The following is a 26,458-nucleotide window of genomic DNA, read 5'->3' on the forward strand; positions in this document are numbered from 1 at the left end:
TTCCCACTGAATGATGATTCCCAGTCTGCAAGAAATGTTTTCAGCATACATGTCCAGACATAAATGGCGAAGGAAAAGTTCCGTTTGAGCGCTACTGCAGCGTAAATGTAACGTAGCGGGACTCCGAGGAAGGTATAAAGGGTGGTCCATTGATCGTGACCGGGCCAAATATCTCGCGAAATAAGCGTCAAACGAAAAAACTACAAAGAACTCGTCTACCTTGAAGAGGGAAACCAGATGGCGCTTTGGTTGGCCCGCTAGATGGCGCTGCCATAGGTCAAACGGATATCAACTGCGTTTATTTAAATAGGAACCCGCATTTTTTATTACAGATTCGTGTAGTACATAAAGAAATATGACTGCTTTAGTAGGACCACTTTTTTTCACTTTGTGATAGATGGCTCTGTAATAGTAACAAACGTATAAGTACGTGGTATCACGCAACATTCCGCCAGTGCGGAAAGTATTTGCTTCGTACATTACCGGTGTTAAAATGGATCGTTTACCAATTGCGGAAAAGGTCGATATCGTGTTGATGTATGGCTATTGTGAACAAAATGCCCAACGGGCGTGTGCTATGTATGCTGTTCGGTATCCTGGGCGACGTTATCCAAGTGATCGGGCCGTTGCCCGGATAGCTACGTTATTTAAGGAAGCAGGAAGCGTTTAGCCACATGTGAAACGTCAACCACGAATACAACAAACGATGATGCCCAAGTAGGTGTTTTAGCTGCTGTCGCGGCTAATCCGCACATCAGTAGCAGACAAATTGCGCGAGAATCGGGAATCTCGAAAACGTCGAGGTTGAGAATGCTATATCAACATAGATTGCACCCGTACCATACCTTATGCACCAGGAATTGCATGGTGAGATTTTTTGAACGTCGTGTACAGTTCTGTCACTGGGCACAAGAGAAATTACGGGACGATGACAGATTGTTTGCACGTGTTCTATTTAGCGACGAAGCGTCATTCACCAACAGCGGTAACGTAAACCGGCATAATATGCTCTATCCTGCAACGGAAAATCCAGGATGGCTGCGACAAGGGGAACATCAGCGACCTTGTTGGGTTAATGTATGGTGCGGCATTATGGGAGGAAGGATAATTGGCCTCCATTTTATCGATGGCATTTTAAATGATGCAATGTATGCTGTTTTCCTACGTAATGTTCTACCGATGTTACTACAAGATGTTTCACTGCATGACAGAATGGCGCTGTACTTCCAGCATGATGGATGTCCGGCACATAGCTCGCGTGCGGTTGAAGCGTTATTGAATAGCATATTGCACGACAGGTGGATTGGTCGTCGAAGCACCATACCATGGCCGGCACGTTCACTGGATCTGACGTCCCCGGATTTCTTTCTGTGGGGAAAGTTGAAGGATATTTGCTGCCGTGATCCACCGATAACGCCCGACAACATGAGTCGCCGCATTGTCAGTGCATGTGCGAACATTACGGAAGGCGATCCACTCGCTGTTGAGTGGAATGTCGTTACACGTATTGCGAAATGCACTGAGGTTGACGGACACCATTTTGAGCATTTATTGCATTAATGTGGTATTTACAGGTAATCACGTTCTCAGAAATGATAAGTTCACAAAGGTACATGTATCACATTGGAACAACCGAAATAAAATGTTCAAACGTACCTATGTTCTGTATTTTAATTTTAAAAACCTACCTGTTCAACTGTTCGTTTAAAATTGCGAGCCATATGTTTGTGACTATTATAGCGCCATCTTTCACAAAGCGAAAAAAGTGGTCCAATTAAAAGATTCATATTTCTTTACGTACTACACGAATATGTAATAAAAAATGGGGGTCCCTAATTTAAAAAAAAAACGCTGTTGATATCCGTTTGACCTATGGCAGCGCTATCTAGCGGGCCAACCATCTGGTTTCCCCCTTCAAGCTAGACAAGTTTCGTTCTTTGTAGTTTTTTCGTTTGACGCTTATTTCGTGAGATATTTGGCCCGGTCACGTTCAGTGGACCACCCTGTATATGCTCCGATATGTTATCTATGTTATCTATGTAACATTCGTGTCTCTCCGACGTGCGTGTGGCAAATGCGGCAGCATTAACTATGCCGACATTATTACCAAATGCTTTCAAACAGAACCAAAGTGTTGCTGTTCTTTTATTGGCTGCCGAAGGACAAACACTAGTAGACGTCTGTCTGAGAATGAAGAATATGTATGAGGCAGCAGGTTCGTCGAAAACTATCTGTATGGACTCGTGCGTGACAAGGGGCGCTGCTGAATCCTGAAAACGCACGTCCCCGTATCGCAAATGTCGTGGAGCGAAGTTATGTCATCTCCAGTGGGAGAGACTCGAGCATCCGCTCTGTAGTCCTGAAGTCTCCCCATGCGATTGTCACGGCTTCGGTCCCATAAAAAACGCCGTCAAGGGGTCGATGATGATTCCTGTCTGATGAGGATGTGCCGCAAGCAGATGCGTACTTCTTCACGCAGGGGGACACGGTGCTTTATCTTGTCTAGTGCGTCAGTAGGATGATTGCCTCAATGCTCAAGGCATTTTTTCCCGTTTGGCATACCGATTCTGAACTACATGGCCCACAAAAGGAAATTTTTTGATAACACCTTATATTTCTAAGTGACTTGTATTATCGTAGAAGATCGTCAGAACACTGACTATCAAACATAGTATCCAAACTATCATGCTATAAATTATGAATTTTGGTGGCAGTCCGTTTAACTGAAAATGAAATTTCGTGGTATTAATTGTTCTAATTCCAGGCTGAAAACCTTACAGTCACAGTGTCCGAATATTCGTGGCTAATTACTCTTCCTCCAATGAAACGGAGAGTACCAATTACGCTAATTCTAGGATACAAACCACTCAAAAACGATGTCAGAATATTCGTGAAAAATTACTCTTCCTCTATAGCAGAGCATACACACTGTGTTCGTGGATTAATCTGGTTGCAGATAGTTACACTTCGAGGTGAAACACACTCCTAATATACGCTTATACATTAAATAAGAAAATTCAATTACTCTTGAAAACGTACGAGGGGGCCTCGGACTGCTAAACTCGTCCAACCACGACACTAAAAAAAATCACGTCTCTGTTATAACAATGGTAAACAACATTTTGGTTACAAAGAATGTAGATGGCGTTTTTGCTGAGTCGTGGGTGCTGAATTCGGAAATGAAATCTGTTGTTGGCTGATGGGCTCGGTTTTCTTTGATACTCTAACACCTATCTGCCGAAATCTTTAAAAACGCTACACATTGGTTTTTCTTTTGCGGATTAAATATTCTTCAGATGTGATTGTTGAAAAATAATCGAAATGTAGACAAGAAATGATAACCACAGATGTAACTCACAATGAGTTCAGAAATCGACCTCCAGGAACCGAAGGTGATTTGGCAACACTGCCCAAGAGTAATTCATAGACGCGTTGATACAAATTGTCTTTGTTGTCACTTGCATCTCAATACTGGCAGTTCTTACAATTGATGGAAGTTGTAACTCCTCTTGACGTATCTGGTCTTTCTTCAAACAAAAATTTATTCGAACTGCCATGAACAATTCTCATATTTCATATAAATTCATTAATTCCTGTTGAAAAGTAGAGAAAATTAAATAAAATAATAATAAGAGCCAATGTAATAGAGCATTATATGTAAAGTAGCAAAATGCTTTATTCAAAGAGTTTCTAACGAACGTCCCTTTTGTTTCACAACTACTACGTAAACCAAACGCACGTATTGTTAACGTCTTTAGCGTTTAGGAGTCTTTAGCATCTGGGAGACTTTGTGTTCGAGATTTCAGTGTCCGAGCTTTAAGTCTCTGGCTCCTGAGTGTTCACGGTTTTTAAGTTCATGCGCCACTGCGTGGAATAGTTACATTCACTGGAAGCCGGGCTCATTAAAAGTAAATTTCTGTGCTTGTAATTTATTGTCTAAAGCACGAAAACTGTCAGGACTGAGATAACGCTAACATCCAGCGAACATCTCAGTCGACTAAAGATCAACATCATTAATACCAATTTAAGAACTTCAGCTGTTGCCGAAGCGTCAAACACTGCGTCTGAACGTGAATTTCGATTATAGACCCTATCTGGACATTTATTATCGAGCTAAAGTGTGACCATTCATAGTAGTGAATCACATCAAAGAAACTGTGTTTAAAAAAGCGACTTAAGGAAAAACTGTAGTGTCCTATGATTTCGATCTGAGTATCACGAGAAGTCAATCGTGTATTGGATTCTTTCTGGACAATAATAATTGTAACAATGATAGTAATTTTTATAATTTATTCCACATTAATCGTATTGAAGAGAATAATTTTCAATGGATAAAACGTCGTGCTCTGTTAAATGATCCCCGTGTCTTTTGAAGAAATTAGTTCGCTGTACATGTGCTACGCTAATCAAAGATATCAGTTCATTCTGAAACGCGAATCATCCGCCAGGTAACTGTTACTAGCATCTATGGTGGCAACCATTAAGCAATGCAGCTAGCCGATAGTAATAATTTGAATCAAAACTTATGAACGACACTAAAAGATCTGCGTAATCTCGAATATAGACTCAAATTAGTGCAAAGAGCAGACATTAACATCATATATTTACTGCAATAACAGACAGGATCGTGTCGCGTCGCTTTCACGTATCTCGATGAGGTGAAGAATACTAGCTGGGCCATAAAAAAGGACATTACACTTCCGATGATCGCGGAACTGCCAGTAGGGAGCAATAGGAGGCTTCACAAAGTGAGTGCTTACTGCCTTAAGTTCATGAAGGTTTGTGGTTTTTATTATAGGTGCCGCTATTATTTACAGAATTCGCACCTATTTCTAGAAATGATTGACTCTGATTGCATTTAAACGAAGAGTTAGGTTTGTTGAAGATTCCATTTATCCGCCGGCCGGAGTGGCCGAGTGGTTCTAGGAGCTACAGTCTGGAGCCGATCGACCACTACTGTCCCAGGGCATGGATGTGTGTGATATACTTAGGTTAAAGTAGTTCTAAGTTCTAGGGGACGGATGACCTCAGAAGTTAAGTACCATAGTGCTCAGAGCCATTTTCCATTTAACCGAAGATTTAGCATTGTCGAATGCAAGCTGGAATACTGAGGCTTTAGTGAATGCTACATTATTTGGCTGTGGTGTTGTCCAAGAGAAATTACACCGTTTTCTTGTTGTAGTGGCGGTTTCGGCTTTGTTCTGTAATCTTGAGGGATGTGAATCTTTACAGGATATTTCCGAAATTCAATACCTAATTTTTTTCTGTCGCTTCTTGTACAGACCTTGATGAGCAACAGGAAGGGATAGTTCCAACACTCATCATATTAAAAACGCCTTCGGTATGCCTGCCCAACATCCTTCCTCAATTCCCACAAGAACAGCCCCTTCGCCTGAACATTAGGTTTGCGTCTGACCCGTCAAGGCGAGCTGAGGAGACTTCATTCAGTTTCACACAGTATAGTGATTGTAGCAGAGTATAAATGATGCGTATGATGAAGGTGTATTCACCTACGTTTCAACTGTGCATCCAAATGCCGAAGGAACTGCAATTTCTGCCCGGAAGGGAGGAAATAATGATGAGATGTCAAGGTGCAAAATACGTTTGAACGTTCTTACACTAGATGATTCTTAAAAAACGCAACCCAGCACAACATTCAGCCATGGAATTATGAGATCTGTAGACCAGTGCAAAACATAGTGCCAAACTAGTGCCAAACATAGGCCGCAATTTGAGGATGAAATTTATGAAGCCGGCCGCGGCGGTCTCGTGGTTAAGGCGCTCAGTCCGGAACCGAGTGACTGCTACGGTCGCAGGTTCGAATCCTGCCTCGGGCATGGATGTGTGTGATGTCCTTAGGTTAGTTAGGTTTAAGTAGTTCTAAGTTCTAGGGGACTGATGACCATAGATGTTAAGTCCCATAGTGCTGAGAGCCATTTGAACCAAATTTATGAGAATGTACGTTTGGAGCACAGCATTGTACGGAAGTGAAAACGTGGACTGTGGAAAGACCGGAACAGAAGAGAATCCATCTGAGACGGGGCGTATTCATAAGACAAGCAATCCAGTGTTTCTCTGTAGAACCGTTGAGGAAATACGCTGAGGTGGCAAAAGTTGTAGGATAGCGACATGCACAAAACAGATGGCGATAGTATCGCGTACACAAGGTATAAAAGGGCAGTGCATTGGTGGAACTGTCATTTGCGGTCAGGTGATTCCTTTGAAAAGTTTTCCAAGGTGTTTATGGCGGCACAATAGAGAGTAACAGACTTTGAACGTGAGATGGTAGTTGAAGCTAGATGCATGGGACATTCCATTTCGGAAATCGTTATTGAATTCAATATTCCGAGAGTCACAGAGTCAAGAGTGTGCCAAGAATACCAAATTTCAGGCATTGCCTCTCATCACGCACATTGTAAGTAGGCTGTTTAGGTTTTCTTATTGGTAACGCCACATAGCGCTCGGTATGAAAAAATCACTGGCTGTGCAGTGTGCAGTCTGTGTTTAGTTTGCATTGTTGTCTGCCATTGTAGTGTTGGGCAGCGGCAGCTGGATGCTAACAGCGCGTAGCGTTGCGCAGTTGGAGGTGAGCCGCCAGCAGTGGTGGACGTGGGGAGAGAGATGGCGGTGTTTTGAAATTTGTAAGAATTGGTGTCATGAAATGCTATATATATTATGACTAGTGAGTTAGCTGGCAGTAGTGGCGCTCGCTGTATTGCAGTAGTTCGAGTAACGAAGATTTTTGTGAGGTAAGTGATTTGTGAAACATATAGGTTAATGTTAGTCAGGGCCATTCTTTCATAGGGATTTTTGAAAGTCAGATTGCGTTGCGCTAAAAATATTGTGTCAGTTTAAGCACAGTCGTGGATAAATTTTACAAAGGGGACGTTTCAACATCAGTGCCCGACAGCCTTCACTTAACGACTGAGAGCAGCTGCGTTTGCGTAGAGTTGTCAGTGCTAATACACAAATTTTACAAAGGGGACGTTTCATATGGTGACCCTGCCAGGATACCTCACTGGAATCTTCTAATTTTTTCTTGTAGTTTGTGTAATTAGTGTAGATTTTGTTTATTGTTAAAGCGTAATTGTAGAGAGAATCTCCTTTGTAGTTGTAGTCTTTCATTGTTGTACAGTAAAACAGTTGTGGCATGCATGTAGATTTGCACCAAGTATTTCGCAGCTGCGCTTGCAATTAACTAGATATTATTTGCTATGTCAATGTGTTCTCTTATTTTTGCTCTTCGATTTGTGTTTTTCTGTGTTGTCGTGTGAAATATTGTGACAATAATGGCGTGTGAAAAACGTAATACTAGGCTCCAAAGTAAACTGAGAAATGACAGTGAAGACGAAAGTAGTGTATTAGCGCCACCGAGTAATGAATTAACTAATGTTCAAAGTAGTAATTTGGTAACTGTACATAGGGAAATGGAGCAGGCTGCAAACAATGGTGAAGACAGTGAAATAAGTAGTGAACAGGGAACAATTATCGATCGATCAGTCGGCAACAGCTAGCCTCAGGATTCCGAAATGACAGGACACGCATTAAACTATTTATTTTTCAACATATTTGAATTACAAAGAAAGTTTTCCGTGATACATTTCATTCCATTGCTGTAATCTGTAACACCTGAGGATATAATTACTTTAATCCTCAGGGTGGTACACGCTTACTTTGTGTACCATGTGTTTGGCAAGCACAAGGAGCCCTAGCTAATATGGTATTTACTTATACAACTTTGCACATCGGTACCATATTCCTCTAACACATAAATTACACAGCTATCTGATAATTTAACTGAGAGACAAACTTTTTTTACTACATCAGTGACAGATGTTTACGCAATCACACAGTTGTATAATTTCACACTTATGAAATTCTATTTTGTCTGTACTTTGTGAAATGTTCATATTTTTTCGGAACCATTGTGATACTATGAGAGCTTTCAATGATGTATTTGGTATGGGATCATGATTTTTAAAGTATATGTTTGAGGTAGATGACTATTGAAATGAGCAGAGAATATTTTTTAGGTTTTGAAGTTATTGCAGAAAGCTACGATGATTTTGAGATTTAGCTGAGTTTTTATGATGTTATTATGACGATGACAATGTGTATTATGCTGTTGCGGTATGTTTATGATCAATAAGCTGATGGTATAAGAGTTATTTGATTGTGCTACTTATCTGTTATGATGAAATATTGAAGAAGTGTCGACGAATAATGTAAGGAATAATGAGTAGTGGTTAGGGACTCTGGTTTGTGAAAAAGGTTGTTGGAAACCAAGAATCGTACTTTAAGAGTTATGAAATGTATGTAAATGCGTGAATGTATTACAATGCCGAGGAAAATTTTTCGGCCACTGTTATATCAATAGGATTTTGTTTCTACTGATGTGTAACGCAAATTCTTGACCTGTGAATTTTTTTTATATGAGACTGCCACTGTAGCGGAAACTGGTGTCGTAAATATTTCGATAAGACAGTTAAGTGACCACCTGCACGTAATGCATCGTGGGCACCCAGCTGCGCAACAACCACCTGACAAAAGAAAGCCATTAGTGTGTGCCTTTCAGAAGCACAGGTGAAAAAAAAAGGAGGCCATTATGCTCGCTATTGACATTCCTTTGTAGAAAGCACCGCAAATACGACACGCTCATTACTGAGAAAGATACTTACATCTGACACCTGATTACAACAAACGTCTTTCTACGAGAGTTGAGAGAATTCTACTAACTTATGAAATGTCACATGACTATTGAATGATATTTTTATGATTTGTCCATAGTTGCTTATTTCATTTGATATCTGTTTTCCAGCTGTGTTGCAGCATTGGTTTTATAAAATTAAATGCATTTGCTAATGTGAACACTTTCTGTCGACAGATCTATTAAATAATTATTTTATGATCCACATTCTGCGGAAAAGGAGCTCTTGGAATGGAAAGAGCAATAATAAGCGATTAATAACAGTAACTGTATATATAATTTTCTTTTCAAGTACTTGGTAATTTGTTGTAGCATTAGTTTTTGTGGTGCACCACTTTAATTGCATAGACATTAAGATGTGAATAGACATTGTCCTTATCTGCATTGTTGTCTTTAGTGTAATATTTTTTCTGCTTGAGCTTTGTCATGTTTAGGTATAAGTTATAGCATTTGCTGCGGCTGTTTGCCATTCATAGTGCTACTGAATGTCACTTTGTATTACTAGGTCAGCCCATTTTATTACTGATTTATTTTTCTTGTTTGCTGCGCATTGCCTTATATTAGTTGTAATATTGCTGCCTTTTTTTGCCAATTTCCATTTTTTTATCATTGCTGTTTGTGTAAATTGTTTTGTGCTGCTGCATTGCCTCGTCCCTTAGTTAAGCATCTGAGCTCAGTAGAATTAAGTTAGCTTAAGAGGGGGTAGCCTATATAAGAGAATGAGTTGCGATGGATTTGAAGAAATGCACTGAGAGGTTATACGAGAAAAGTACAGAAAGCAGGTATAGATAGGACTTTTTGGAAATAATGAAGAACAAAGGGAGATCTCTGAGAAGTAAAGAAAGTTTTGTTTGCAAAGTACTGCAGGAAAACAAACCCTGTCCTTTCCTTTTGTGTTATCCCACTATGTGTTTGTGTACCCTTGTGTATTTGTTTTCTTCCTGTCTCTGTGTGCTGTTTCATAGAATTTTTTCTCTTGTAATACTAAGCTACATTCACTATGATGAGGAATACTGTTATCCTCAAATATAATTTGCGTAAATAACATGTTATTTACTTTCGTAAACATGTTTACACATAATTTATTCTGTTTTGTTCTAATGCTCATGTGTGAAGTTGATGTTTCAAAAGTTATTCTGATTTTTTATGTATGTACTTATGTCATAATTTTTGTAACACTGATGTATTTGTTATTTCGATTCTTTTGTAAAGCCTGTATTACTGAAAAGTTATCTGTACTGTTATGTTCTTTAATGATATATTTTGTACCTTTGTTATTGTATTCTTATGTTATAAAATTGTAACTGACACCAGTTCATCAAATTAAGTAACTTGTAAATTACATTTCACTGCACACGTTTCTGTTGGTCGTAGTATATGCACAATATGTGAGAAGTAGGGATTGATAGTGTTTGCAAGTGTATTAATAATTCAGTAAGGGACTGGATAACAGCATTACTGGTTCTAAGGACATTTCAAAAACAATTTTTGTGAGTGGACAAGTGGTGGTTGATGGAGTTGCTATATTCTCCGCAAGACTCTTCAATGGTGATTGTGCACCTGCACAGTCGCAACACTTGGCTGCTAGACATCTCTACAAGGACTACAGTGGGTCTACACCTTTGATGACTCACCAATACCATTATTTCTACCAGGACTACAGTGGGTCTGCACCTCTGGTGGCCCACCAAGAGTAATCTCTACCAGGACTACAGTGGGTCTGCTCTGTGATGACCTACCTACCGATAGTCTTCAACGTCGACTGACTCTGCTGTGGCCCATTACCTGTCTGAATGTCGAGAGTCTGCACTTTCTTTCATTGGAAGGCCAACACTACTTCTTCAAGACTTCTTAGAAAAATACTACTTCCAAGTGCACTTTTACTACTCAGACTTTGAGAAAAACACTGCAATTTTACTGTGATGAACGATCAGGACTGTCGTTATGGACTGTGAGAAAATTTTAGCATCTGACCAACATTGTATCAATAAGTGTGTGTATTTGATATCTTTGTTATAGTAATTATGAAAAATTTTATCAAATCATTATTGGCCACTGCCCAAAGCAATTTGTAAAAATTTTTGTGGGGAGCATGGGGGCTATGTAAGTAGGCTGTTTAGGTTTTCTTATTGGTAACGCCACATAGCGCTCGGTATGAAAAAATCACTGGCTGTGCCGTGTGCAGTCTGTGTTTAGTCTGCATTGTTGTCTGCCATTGTAGTGTTGGGCAGTGGTAGCTGGATGCTAAAAGCGCGTAGCGTTGCGCAGTTGGAGGTGAGCCGCCAGCAGTGGTGGACGTGGGGAGAGAGATGGCGGAGTTTTGAAATTTGAAAGAATTGGTGTCATGAACTGTTATATATATTATGACTAGTGAGTTAGCTGGCAGTAGTGGCGCTCGCTGTATTGCAGTAGTTCGAGTAACGAAGATTTGTGTGAGGTAAGTGATTTGTGAAACATATAGGTTAATGTTAGTCAGGGCCATTCTTTCGTAGGGATTTTTGAAAGTCAGATTGCGTTGCGCTAAAAATATTGTGTCAGTTTAAGCACAGTCGTGGATAAATTTTACAAAGGGGACGTTTCAACATCAGTGCCCGACAGCCTTCACTTAACGACTGAGAGCAGCTGCGTTTGCGTAGAGTTGTCAGTGCTAATACACAAGCAACACTTCATGGAATAGTCGCAGAAATATTCGATGAACATTTCCTTTAGGTCACTACAGCGAAATTTTGCGTTAATACGCTATGGCAACAGACGAATGACGCGAGTGCCTTCGCTAAAAGCCCGGCATCGCCTACAGCGCCTCTCCTGGACTCGCTATGATATCGGTTGGACCCCGGAGGACTGGAATAATGGCCTAGTCAGATGAGTCCCGTTTTCATTTAGTAAATGCTGACGGTAGGGTTCTAGTGTGGCACAGACCCTACAAGCCATGGACTCAAGTTAGCAACAACGCACTATGCAAGCTGGTGGAGGCTCCGCACTCCGCAGTGGTGTGGGCTGTGTTTACATGGTGTGGACTGATTCCTCTGGTCCAACGGAATCGATCATTGACTGGAAATGGTTACATTCGGCTACTTGGAGACCATTTGCAGCCATTCATGGACTTTATGTTCCCAAACAACGATGGAATTTTTATTAACGACAATCTGCAACCCTACCTCTACTACTGTAATTTAGTATGCTTTTACCTAAATAACAGAAAAACCTGTATCTATCTTGTCACGTATACCATACCCCAATAGAACAAATAGTCCTGTTAAAGAAAAGCCACGTATAATCCTCTTACTAAAATTTAGTGTACTTTCCAATTAAAATACACTATGGGAGAACAGTCCTAGTAAAAGGAAAAACTAATCAATAGAGTTACCCTTTTCACAGGATTTGACCGTGTTTTTTCTAATGGATAACTACATCAGACTATTCAATTCTTTTCCTAAGATTTACCCATCGATAAAATAGACACGCATTACGAATAATATTACACTAAAGCTAGGACAACTAAGTTCCAAGGTCATTTAGTGGTCTAAAACAGGTACTAATGGTCGCCAGCCTATCCAGGCAATGAAATGGTGAAGATGTGAATTTTGCCAACTTTCTTCCTACTGTTTAATTTGGTTCTTCAAATTAATATTACTCCACGTAATCAATGTTAGTGCAGACACTGGAATTTCTTTTAGATTACTACACCCTTGTACATTACGTTTGAAAAAAGAGAGAAAGCCCAGTAGATAACTTCAGGGAAGTTAAAAAAAATGGCCTGGGGGACGTATAGAAAATTATTTTCTATAATAAACAGACTTAAATACTAAAATACTTAGATACTAAGGCACACACTTTTTATACTGATCATTATCTTCAAGAAAACCTTTTTCTACAGGAATTTAGTTTCAAAAGCTATTATTCTTTTAACTAACTCTGTATAGTCATTTACCAGATTCTCGTACCTTGGCTACACTCTGAATTTTACGTAAGCAAACTTTTACTATAACACTTTGGAGTTGTTAAGAAAACACAAAAACAATATAAATGGTGCTTCTTTATATTAACTTGGCACTTCATAAGTCTGTAATATGGGATACTCGGATTCATCAAACACCAGGAAGGAACTCTACATAGGTGTATGATTAGGATGAAATGAACAGGGTGAACAATTTCTTTAAAGTTCAGGAATGATTATTACAACACAGTTTAAATTACTGGTTCATGCTGTACAAAAATATATTTCCTATAAAAGAAGTCTTATCTGGTGGCTGTAGGCTTGGGTATGGCGGCTACACTACTCACAATAAGGCCTGCAAGTCTCTTGCTGTATGGGCTTAGTTTCTCTTCTTGGCGTCGTTCAGTTCTACATCCAGCAGTCCACCAACTCGCAGCTATGCCGCAAGCTGTTTGCGGTCTCCAGCCGAGGCATTTTGTGCGAATTTGCAATCAAAGCTTCTCCTGCTCCACAAAGGTGTTGCCTCAATCACTGCTGCCTACAGAGTGTCTCTCTTACTTCCCGCGCTTGCTCTAGTTAGCGCGCCACTTCGCCCTTGCCACCTTTTCCACTCCCCATAGCGACTTTCATTTTAAACAAAAGCACACTGGCTTTTACATAACACCTATTTATTATATTGTTGCTAAGCGTGCCCATTTCTAAAATTATCAAATTTACATTAACATAAACAATTTATACACACATATTTTTAAATACTAAAGGTCATCAGAACATTATTTAATGTAATAAACAAGTTACATAGTATTTTATACACATTACTCAAATATAGTGCAAAGACCTTCAATCAATTTATTGTTGTTGTGGTCTTCAGTCCAGAGACTGGTTTGATGCAGCTCTCAATGCTACTCTATCCTGTGCAAGCTGCTTCATCTCCCAGTACGTACTGCAGCCTAATCCTTCTGAATCTGCTTAGTGTATTCATCTCGTGGTTTCCCTCTACGATTTTTACCCTCCACGCTGGCCTCCAATACTAAATTGGTGATCCCTTGATGCCTCAGAATATGCCCTACCAACCGATTCCTTCTTCTAGTCAACTAGTGCCACAAATTTCCCTTCTCTCCAATACTGTTCAATACCTCGTCATTAGTTATGTGATCTACCCATCTAATCTTCAGCATTCTTCTCTAGCACCACATTTCGAAAGCTTCTATTCTCTTCTTGTCTAAACTATTTATTATCCATGTTTTACTTCCATACATGGCTACACTCCTACAAATACTTTCAGAACGACTTCCTGATACTTAATTCTGTACTCGATGTTAACAATTTTCTCTTCTTCAAAAATGCTTTCCTTGCCATTGCCAGTCTACATTTTATATCCTCTCTACTTCGACAATCATCAGTTATTTTGCTCCCCAAATAGCAATACTCATTTACTACTTTGTCTCATTTCCTAATCTAATTCCCGCAGCATCACCCGATTTAATTGGACTACATCCCATTATTCTCGTTTTGCTTTTACTGATGTTCATCTTATATCGTCCCTTCAAGATACTGTTCATTCCGTTCAACTGCTCTTCCAAGTCCTTTGCTGTCTCTAACAGAATTACAATGTCATCGGCGAACCTCAATGTTTTTTACTTTTTCTCCATGAATTCTAATACCTACTCCGAATTTTTCTTTTGTTTCCTTTACTGCTTGCTCAATATACAGATTGAATAACATCTGGGAGAGGCTACAACCTTGTCTCACTCCCTTACCAACCACTGCTTCCCTTTCATGTCACTCGACTCTTATAACTGGCATCTGGTTTGTGCACAAATTTTAAATGGCCTTTCGCTCCCTGTGTTTTACCCCTGCCACCTTCAGAATTTGAAAGAGTGTATGCCAGTCAACATTGTCAATAGCTTTCTCTAAGTCTACAAATGCTAGAAACGTAGGTTTGACTTTCCTTAATGTTTCTTCCTAGATAAGTCGTAAGGTCAGTATTGCTTCACGTATTCCAACATTTCTGCGGAATTCAAACTGATCTTCCCCGATGTCGGCTTCTACCAGTTTTTCCATTCGTCTGTAAAGAGTTTGCGTTAGTATTTTGCAGCTGTGACTTATTAAACTGATAATTCGGTAATTTTCACACCTTTCAACACCTGCTTTCTTTGGGATTGGAATTATTATATTCTTCTTGAAGTCTGAGGGAATTTCTCCTGTCTCATACATCTTGCTCACCAGATGGTTGTTTTGTCAGGGTTGGCTCTCCCGAGGCTGTCAGTAGTTCTAATGGAATGTTGTCTATTCCCGGGGCCATGTTTCGACTAAGGTCTTTCAGTGCTCTATCAAACTCTTCACTCAGTATCATTTCTCCCATTTTATCTTCATCTACATTCTCTTCCATTTCTATAATATTGTCCTTAAGAACATCGCCCTTGTATAAACCTTCTATATACTCCTTCTACCTTTCTGCTTTCCCTTCTTTGCTTAGAGCTGGGTTTGCATCTGAGCTCTTGATATTCATGCAAGTGGTTCTCTTTCCTCCAAAGGTCTCTTTAATTTTCTGTAGGCACTATCTATCGCACCCCTAGTGAGATAAGCCTCTACATCCTTACATTTGTCCTCTAGCTCGAACATTTATGAGACATAATCGAGAGGTCAGTTCGTGCACAAAATCCTGCACCGCAGCACTTACGCAATTATGTACAGCTGCAGAGGCAGCACGACTCAATATTTGCGTAGGGGCTTGCAACTGCTCGTGGACTTGCTGCACTACTTCGGGAAAAAGAAGGTCCGACACGGCAGTAGGAGGTCTCCCAAGACCTTTGTCACCTCAGAGTAAACAGGTTGAAAACAGTGACAACATGAACGGACAGTATGGTAGGACGTGTAGGAGAAGACTGAGATTCGAATATATACAACAGATAATTAACGACGTGGGGTACAAGCGCTGCTGTAATATAAAGAGACTGTCACGAGAGAGAAACTGATGTTGGGGAACATGGTACCAGTCTGATGACTCAAAATGAAAAGTAGATAAAAAAGCGAAATTTTCAACCGCCACAGCCTGAGAAGAAGAGCTGTTCAGGTAGACTTGGGCGCTTCGTCCAATTTGTTCTCTCTATGTTTTGTTTCGCGTATGAAGTGCTGCAGAAAAACATAATTATATTACTCTTACTTTTATACAGGGTGATTTTTTCCACCGCGTACAGACTCTAGGGACTAATCGATGACAGGATACGGAACATAAAAGGTCTAATGAACTTATGCCCGAAATGCATTGTTTCCATGCTAGAGACCATTCATTCAATCATACTTTGTTACAGAGACTGCCGCCTAACACGCGCTGTACCGTGTAGCCACAGTTCCAGTAAGCATGGTTCACTCCTAGAGGGTGGTACTGTTCCTCATACGTCATGCCCTAGCGCCCTCTCGTGCTATAGCCATTGCTTATGTTGCGTCCGATTCACTTCTCTTGCTGACTCAGCTTGCAGTGGACGTGATACAGCGTTGTACACAGTGGTTCCGTATTAGAATCGACAGCTTGCCGACATTGTCGTTACTTACGGAAAGGCAAATGGCAACGGGCGATGGGCAGCAAGGTTGTAGCAGGGGATTTATTCCCAATGACAACAACCACAACATTCAATGTTTGCAACAGTTTTCCTGAGGTTGTCTGAGACAGGGTCGTTTCGGGAAGCAGGAAATCATGAAGGATGTATCTAAAATGTTCAGACACCGGACTTGGAGGAAAACGTGATTAACACTGTCGAAGGCGAACGCCGTGTCAGTACCAGGCAGTTGGTCCGCCAGTGCAGGGTAAACATGACAACAGTGTGGAACATCTACATGAAAATTGTTGTTACCCTTATCACTTACAGCGTGTGCAGGGCTTACTAGCCACAGGCTTTCCACATAGGGAGCAGATTTGCACCATCCATCCAATCCACAGATGAGGCCACCTTTAGGCAGAGTGATACCTTCTGCTCCCATAACACTCATCTGTGGGATGCTATGCGGAATTCCCATGGTATGGCGACAGAGAATCGTCAGCATCGGTGCAGCCGGATTGTGTGGGCCGGGGGTAACTGGCGACCGTATTTTGGGAACCAGTCTTCCTTCCACGTCGCCTAACAGACCGGAACTATCGATGTGTCTTGCGGGTGACATTTCCTGCCCTGCTGGAAAAACTGCTACTGATGATTCGAAGGGTTCTGTGGCTGCTACATGATGGTGCTCAGCTCACTTCGCCGTTAACGTCCGGACGCATCTCAATCGTGTCTTCCCTGGTCAATGGATCGGAGGATGGGGTCCAGGTGCATGGCCTGCTCGTTCACCGGATCTCCACTCGTGCGATTTCTGGTTATGGTGGCATCTCAAAAGTATCGTGTACGCAGTGCCCATTCCAGATGTGGAGACCTTAGAGCAGAGTATTGATGCTGCCTTTGACACTGTTCGGATGCAGCCTGCCCGATGGGAACGTGTGAAACAGAACATGCTATGGCGCGTACATACACGGGTTGAAGCACATGGAAACTATTTTCAACAGATACTGTAACTGTGGCTGCATGGTAAAACGATTATTAGAGCGCAGTCTCTGTAACAATGTGTGACTGAATAAATGGTCTCAAGCATGAAAACCATTTATTTCGGAGCATAAGTTCATTATACCTCTTTTGTTCCGTATCCTGTGATCGATCAGTCTGTGGAGTTTGCACATCGTGGAAAAAATAACACCGTGTATTCGTCATACCTTTCGGAAGCTGTAGAGGTATCTCTCGTTTCACTTTTTTCTCCTGCATCTGCTAGTTTTCAATTAACTTATCGCTTCATATGTCGACGAGATCCTTTAAAGTACATGCAGTTTCACAACAATTACGGAAATCAGGTTGCGTCCAGAGAATGAACTGGAAACCATACTACGAGCATACACCTGTGTGATTCCTTGCATAAAAAGACAATGCAGTTTCGTAATGAAGTCTCCATTTACTTTCACATAGATCAGAATTCTGTGCATTTATGAAGCTTGAATCAATTTTTTCCTCATGCAACGTTTTTCGTACGGTTTAATGTCTTATCGACAGCAATACTATTTGATAAACAGCACTATATCACTTGGGCTTAAGCATGATTAGAAATTCATAGGCGCTTTATTGGAGGAAACACGTGGTTATTCGCCTTATGGAATTGGTGCTCGGTGAAAGACTAGATTCGGATTGTCAGATTAAAATCTGAACCTGTGTTTTCCTAAATAGTACCTTAATGCAACTAAGCAGAGAGAATTTAAGATTCATCCACAAAATTTCGGAGGTTCTACAGGGATATTGACTGAGTATTTTGGTGTAAGGGACTGGTGTCTTCTGTTGTGGTTACAGATTAATTGTATTTAATTTGATTTCTTTCATTTATCTGTGTATCTGTATTTCACTGAAAATATGTACGTAACAGTGCAGTTGTCGATAGCGAGCGCTGTGTGTATTGTTTGGAAAATAACGTATTTGATTCACTCGCGTCGCTTACTGTTGATAACGGTAATGTCTACTATATTCCTCGCCCTCAGAGTTGCATTCAGTACGCCTCGTTCCCGTCTCTTGTTTGTTTTTCCTACAGACTTAGTTGTAAGTTAACGGAGATGTACAGCAGTACGTACAGGTTTACTTATTTGCATGACGTGCGTGGTTTCACTTAATACAATGGGAGAGCGTCACGACACCGCTTTACTGAACTGTTCTCGCAGCAGCAACTGCATCACAGTATATTTATACCTAAAGGTCGTTTTAGTATTGTGTGTTTTGTGTCTTTTGTTCTGGTAATTGCAAATTACAGGATTTTCATATGTAGTGTAGGTATTTTCACACAATTGGGGTAATGAACCGGATTAATCATAATTATGACTCTGTAGTACCCACCGAAGACTACTGTTTTGTTATATTGAAATACTCAATACATGTCATTGAACAGCCTCCAAAATTTTGCCGAAGTTGGCGCTCACGCTGCAAAGCGCGCTATACATGCAGAGTTTTCTGTTACTATTACTGAAAAGCGATTGAATGTAAAACCTGATGTTGTTTTCTAAATTAACCGGAGTTATTTAAGGAAAGCCCCATCTTGTACGTAAAAGTTGTAAAAGACAATGGGTGTTCAGCTTGGTGAGTCATATCGACTTTATTGATTAAAAAAAATGGACGCCATTGATCGAGTAGAGAGAAAGAAGCTGCAGATCATAATGAAAGACAGCTGCTTTCCAGAGGACATAACTCTTCCAGAGGTCATTGCCATAATATGAATATTAAACTGCCACTATGAATATAATTACTAGCTAGTGGCAATAAGCACTAAGTTGTAGGCTTTCTCTGATATGATCTGACACTGACAAGAGTAGGAAGTGTAAAACTGGACATTGAACCAGTGCAGATAAACCAACAATATGCTATTTGTGATGATGAACCTGTCATTTATGAGCTTAATCTAGTATGTAAAAACGTAATACGAAAGTATCATAATTAAAGACAAGAGTAAAGGCATTTAAAGGAGAGCATATTATTAGAACATCGATTAGCTGTGAGTGAAAAGCAATATAACGCAACGGAGAGTGCTCTATCCTGGAACACTTGTTTTCATTCCGTTTTGAAATGATTGCATTCGCTTTTAGTGTACTGCAGTCTCTTCCTTAAGTTACAAAAAATATCCGGGAAGAAGTGTTGCAATCGAGAAAATCTTGTCAGTATTGTAAACAATAGTCTGTGACTACATTATTACAATACTAGACAGCAATAATCGGCAAGTGAAATTCAATAAAGAAGAAATATTACTACACGTTACGAGTTAAAACATCTTGAAATATAAGCTGTTGGCAAGCACTAAAACAAATATCAATTTTTAAGACAGAGAAAATTGTTAAAATGTTAAAAACTCAGTTCATTTGTAAATACAAGATTATGCCCGACCGACGAAGTATGGCAAACCATATACAAGCTACATAATTAGTTTTAAAAATATAAGGAAACTCTGTAATTTAAGAATTAAAAATATTCTCCAAATAGATTTGTTATGTTATACAGCATTTGAATATGTAGAACTCGTAGTACTTACAAATTCTGCACAATACGCCACCTCATGTCTCACAACAACAAAAACAATTGACAGAAACGGCTTGTGGCTGTTTCTAGTGTTTACACCTTCACGTGACTCGAAAATCGTTTACTAGACTGGAACACTGATCAGGAAACATGACGTCTTTTAAGGTACTCTATCCTCCAGGTAAATCACTCTCTCTATGTCTCACTTCTATTTCTAGACTATGACCTAAGCTATAATCAAAACTGTGATATATAAAATAGAATACTTGAATTTCAGTTACGTGATAAAATACATCAAACACTGAAGAATAACATCAGAAAGGATGCACTGATTAATTTGTGTAAGACAACAGCACTGGTTGGACTACTGAGGGGAGGTGAAAACTGGGTTTCCTCTCAAAAGGAAAAATCAAATGTTGAAGAAGTTGAAATGCAGTTCCTACAACAAGTGAAATGTTGCAATCAAATAGACAGGCAGACGAATGAAGGTGAAACAGGAGCTGCATATAAGGCGTTTCACAGCAGGAATGGTCAATTTTCAGGGCTATGACAGGAACGATCATTCGAAGCAAAGTGTCCAATAAACGTGGATTGTAAAATGTGTACCCTAAGAGCTACAAGCAATTCTTCATCTTCTATATTTAACCCTAATCTCTTCTACTACAAGCTCTTTGCTTTCCATATTTTGAGAGGTGGTATTAGGGACAAAAACAAGAAAAATAAAGTCCAGTAAACATGTGCTCTGAAGTCCATACCTTAGGAGCTATGAGCACTTGTTCATCTTCGGTACTGTAAGACATATTCCAACCACTCAAAAAGTGCACGTTGTTGTTGCGGTCTTCAGTCCTGAGACTGGTTTGATGCAGTTCTCCATGGTACTCTAATCTGTGCAAGCTTCTTCATCTCCCAGTACTTACTGCAACCTACATCTTTCTGAATCTGCTTAGTGTATTCATCTCTTGGTCTCCCTCCAATGCTAAATTTGTGATCCCTTGATGCCTCAGAACATGTCCTACCAACCGGTCTCTTCTTCTTGTCAAGTTGTGATACAAATTCCTCTTCTCCCCAATTCTATTCAATACCTCCTCTTTAGTCATGTGATCTACCCATCTAATCTTCAGCATCCTTCTGTAGCACCACATTTCGAAAGCTTCTATTCTCTTCTTGTCCAAACTATTTATCGTCCATGTTTCACTTCCATACATGGCTACACTCTATACAAATACTTTCAGAAACGACTTCCTGACACTTAAATCTATACTCGCTGTTAACAAATTTCCCTTCTTCAGAACCGCTTTCCTTGCCATTGCCAGTCTACATTTTATATCCTCTCTGCTTCGACCATCATCAGTTACTTTGCTCCCCAAATAGCAAAACTCCTTTACTACTTTAAGTGTCTCATTTTCCAATCTAATTCCCTCAGCATCCCCCAACTTAATTAGACTATATTCCATTATCCTCGTTTTGCTTTTGTTGGCGTTCATTTTATATCCTCCTTTTAAGACACTTTCCATTCCGTTCAACTGCTCTTCCAAGTCCTTTGCTGTCTCTGACAGAATTACAATGTCATCGGCAAACCTCAAAGTTTTTATTTCTTCTCCATGGGTTTTAATACCTACTCCGAATATTTCTTTTGTTTCCTTAACTGCTTGCTCAATATGCAGATTGAATAACGTCGGGGAGAGGCTACAACCCTGTCTTACTCCCTTCCCAACCACTGCTTCCTTTTCATGCCCCTCGACTCTTATAACTGTCATCTGGTTTCTGTACATATTGTAAATAGCCTTTCGACCCCTGTATTTTATCCCTGCCACCTTCAGAATTTGAAAGAAAGTATTCTGCACATATATCTTAAAATATGCTTATCAGACAATATTTTCTTTTTTGTTTTGGTCCATACTACTTCTTCCAAAATATGTAAAGCAAAGAGCTTGCAGTAAAAGAGATTTTAAAAAGTGCTCACAGCTCTTAATACAAACGTTTTAGAATCCATGTTTATTAGACTTTTTTGCTTCGAATGGTCGTTCCTATGATATATCTCTGAATATTGACTTTTCTTTCTGAGATATACTTTCATACGCAGTAAATGATAAAATTTAGCAATACATGTAGGCACAAATGGAGGAAGGATGTGGACCAACCAAGAGGGGAAGACTGTGTAAAATGTATCTGAAGTGTGCACTGCAACAATCTTAAGTGTGCAGTCCCTGGCCTTATTATTAGGCGTACCCGACTGTTTTGACAATTCATCTATTTCTGGGATTTGGCTTTCTAAAAAGACTCACTTATCATTTTTATATATTATTAAGGAGCTACTATTGAATTAAATGAACTCATTCGTTGTGTTGCATCGTTCTTGTGAGAGCTGATTGTTGATAAACAGTTGCCAGTTACAGTTTTGAGAACAGCAACATCTGACATATATGGAGTGTGAATGAGTTATTAACATCTAGTATTGTCGGTTTCTACTTCTACATGGCTACTCTGCAATTCACATTTAAGTGCTTGGCAGAGGGTTCATCGAACCACAATCATACTATCTCTCTACTATTCCACTCCCTAACAGTACGTGGGAAAAACGAACACCTAAACCTTTCTGTTCGAGCTCTGATTTCTCTTATTTTATTTTGATGATCATTCCTACCTATGTAGGTTGGGCTCAACAAAATATTTTCGCATTCGAAAGAGAAAGTTGGTGACAGAAATTTCGTAAAAAGATCTCGCCGCGACGAAAAACGTCTTTGCTTTAATGACTTCCATCCCAACTCGCGTATCATATCTGCCACTCTCTCCTCTATTACGTGACGATACAAAACGAGGTGCCCTTTTTTGCACCCTTTCGATGTCCTCCGTCAGTCCCACCTGGTAAGGATCCCACACTGCGCAACAATATTCTAAAAGAGAACGAACGAGTGTAATGTAAGCTGTCTCTTTAGTGGACTTGTTGCATCTTCTAAGTGTCCTGCCAATGAAACGCAACCTTTGGCTCGCCTTCCCCACAATATTATCTATGTGGTCTTTCCAACTGAAGTTGTTCGTAATTTTAACACCCAGGTACTTAGTTGAATTGACAGCCTTGAGACTTGTACTATTTATCAAGTGATCGAATTCCAACGGATTTCTTTTGGAACTCATGTGGGTCACCTCACACTTTTCGTTATTTAGCGTCAACTGCCACCTGCCACACCATACAGCAATCTTTTCTAAATCGCTTTGCAACTGATACTGGTCTTCGGATGACCTTACTAGACGGTAAATTACAGCATCATCTGCGAACAACCTAAGAGAACTGCTCAGATTGTCACCCAGGTCATTTATATACATCAGGAACAGCAGAGGTCCCAGGACGCTTCCCTGGGGAACACCTGATATCACTTCAGTTTTACTCGATGATTTGCCGTCTATTACTACGAACGGCGACCTTCCTAACAGGAAATCACGAATCCAGTCGCACAACTGAGACGATTTCCTGGTGTGTTTACCATCTGTAACCTCTAAAGATAAAGTTTTCTGATTACTGAGGGACTATAGATATATAAGATGCAAAAATAATGGGTAAAGTAAACGATTCGACACCTCGAAAGATTGCGGAGGTTAAAGCACTGCTTGGCACAAGAGTGTATTCAAATCGGGAGGTTTCTCGAAGAAGGAGGATACTAGAATCATCCGTAAGGCGTGTAAAGAAAGAAATTTAATTTGGTGATTAATTAGTCCCTCGAAGGAAGAACAAGTGCGGTAGAAGACCAAAATTTTCACCAAGGTCTTAGCGCTCCTTGAAAAAGATACTCTGTGAGAACCAGTTTGCTTACAAAGAAATTAAGATGAAACTAGAACACAGTGGCGTTATTGCATATGAAATATCTGAAACAGGCGAACTTTCACAAACCTTCGATACTAAGGTTAACTGAAAACCATCATTTATATTGCAACTGGTTAGCTGTCTTGTTCACCTGCTGTTCTGCAACAGTTGCTGTTAAGTGCAGCCATGTTCAAAGTATTGACTTTGACAAATGAATTTAAAGGCTCCTAGGCTTGCCCGAAATCCATAATTAACTGCTGCTGTGATGTCAAAACGGCTTGCATGAGCAAAGGAGAACAAGCATTGAGATTTGGACTTGTGGAAATCGGTATCATTAAATTAGACCTTATTTGACTTCATACAGTAGCGATAAATAAATTTTCTGAGATCAAGGCTAATACTAAATCAAATCTCAATAGCTTTTTATTACGTGTAAGGTTTGTTTTTAAGATGAGTCCACATCTGAAATTTGTGGTAAATAAATCTCAGTAAGTATGAAGGTGCCCTGTTAAGAAATGCTATCCCGACTGTACTATGCAGACCGTGATGGAACAACCCACCAAAACTATGATAAGATCTGTCATCAGTGGCAGAAGCACCGGACGTCTGTGATTGGTTTAGGACAGGACACAATGTGGCCAGACCGTTACAAGAAGGTGTTAAGCAGGGGGCTACTAGCTCAAATAAAAGAACTGTTTCCTAATACAGAACCATGGCCCGTAGCACGATCAGTAAAAACAGCCTTGAAGCCACGAAATCCGCCCAACATGAATCCAATTGAAAACATGGTGCAGCTGGTGAAAAAGGGAAGTGTTGAAGGAAACCATCACCACAAAAAGTCGTCCCATTGAAAAGATTTTTCGAGTTTGGTATCGTAACCCACAGATGCAGGACACTACACAAGCCTGTATTAACAGTACGCCAAGGCGAATTGAAGGATTAATAGTTGCTAAAGACGGCTGACCAAGTGTTAAGGAATTTGGCCTGGTTCCGATTATTGAACTTTTTTAAAAAAAAGCAACATTTAATACTAAAATTAAGTGGTTGATCAGTTACTAATCATCTGTAATGTTTAAAGAAAGTAAATTACTTCATTCAGACTGATCAAAATAATCTTTCCGGTTTCTTGTACCTCCCGAAGCTGTTAAAAGCTCGAGGTGCGTCTAACAATGTGACTAGAGACTGTACAGAAGACTGTAACTCAGAACCATGCATCTCGACCTCTCAAGTGAAAACTTTCTTCTCTTCGACGAAATAAAGGATTTAGTATGCGCCAGTTTAAGATTTTGAAAGTGTATCCTGGCTCAAACCCGCTTCTTGGAACGCTTGCACACGAAAACTGTCTTAGAGCTTTTCGTGGTGGCTTTCTTTGCATATGTCGCTGCAAGGATTCCTGGTAGTCATTATCATGCGTGGCGAGCAGTGGTTTCATAAGAATCCCTGCGCGTAAATTTTAGCCATCCTTGTCATTTATCCGTCTGACAGACACCCTGGCAGTATTTTGCCAGCTTGCGAGGCTAACAACATGGTCTCTGATCTTCTGTCCCTGTTCCAGCAACTGATACTAATCTAAAACTGAAGCAACATTTTTGTGGAATAAAGACATCACTCTTGTACTTTGCGACAAACATCTTCAATCATGTCACAATTCTCAATATAACAGCAACATGTGTGACAGACGATAACACCATATTCGCTACTAAAATACGACGTTCGTGAGGAATAACACAGGAGCCAATGCTGCTCAGAAAAAAAGTACGTACCAAGTAATCCCGACTGGAGTTGCACTTGAGAGACGAAGTGTTCAAGTGTGAAGACAATTTCGTCCTTCTGATGAATTAAAAAGTAATTAATTCTGCATAGTTGTTTTGTAAACCTGTTTTCGGTTTAATGCTCACATACTTCTGGGCCAATAAGTCATTTCTCGTATCATCTATTTCATCCTATTCACCTATTTTGTTTTAGAATTTTATACTTGAGTACATCGAAATAAAAATAAAAGCTTTGTTACATGTTGTCCTATAGTTGTGTGCTATTTTTCGTAAACATGTAATGGTATCTGTAACTGAGGTCCAAATCCCAGATACCTACAGCACTGTTTTTGCCTATTGTTTGATTTTCTCATCTGCACTTTTCCTTCTATCCAACTCGGAGTCTAGCTTTGACGTTATCTTTTGCGTTGTTGTTGCTGAAAAGTAATGCTCCGAATTTTAATGCGAAAACACGCAAAGATTTTTAAATAAAACAAACGCAATTAATATTCTAAATCTTTACTTTTCGTAACTACATATTCATTTGTTGAGGTACTCACCCTGGCGAGAAACCAGTTGATTGATACCATCACTGTAGAACGTCTGAATGTTGACAGAGCCACAATGTCAAGTCCCCTTGCACCGCTTCGTCACTATGAAAATGAACTCCTCGAAGGCGTTCTTTAAGTTTTGGAAACTGATGAAACTCATATGGGGCCAAGTTGGGATTGTATGGAAGAAGATCGATCACAGTGAATCCAAGATGTCGGATAAAAAAGTCTGAGGTATTACTTTTCAGCATGCCCTCCTACTATCGAATGGACCTTTTTCTCTACGAGTTTTCAAACTACTTTTCAACTTTATAGCTAAATTATGAAGTTGATCATCAGCATACTACCGTGTTTGATGTCATTAGTTAGTTGTTGTCTGACGATGGCGTTATAAGTCGAAACCAGGTTAAGGATCAAAATAATTGCAGTAGAATATTTACTGGTTATTTTCCATTCGCCAATTTAAAAAAAAAATATTGTGCAACTCAGCGACCAAAACATCTACTAGTACAGCTGATGTTTTTTCATAACGAGCGACAGACACTGGTAATTTCTGTGGATACATTAAATGCTCGTGATGCAATAAACACAGACTAAGTAGTTGGTTTGTCTTCTGCAGACAACTATACAGTATGGAACGCAGGTT

The sequence above is a fragment of the Schistocerca gregaria genome, chromosome 4 (assembly GCF_023897955.1).
Source record: "Schistocerca gregaria isolate iqSchGreg1 chromosome 4, iqSchGreg1.2, whole genome shotgun sequence".
Classification (NCBI taxonomy): domain Eukaryota; kingdom Metazoa; phylum Arthropoda; class Insecta; order Orthoptera; family Acrididae; genus Schistocerca; species Schistocerca gregaria.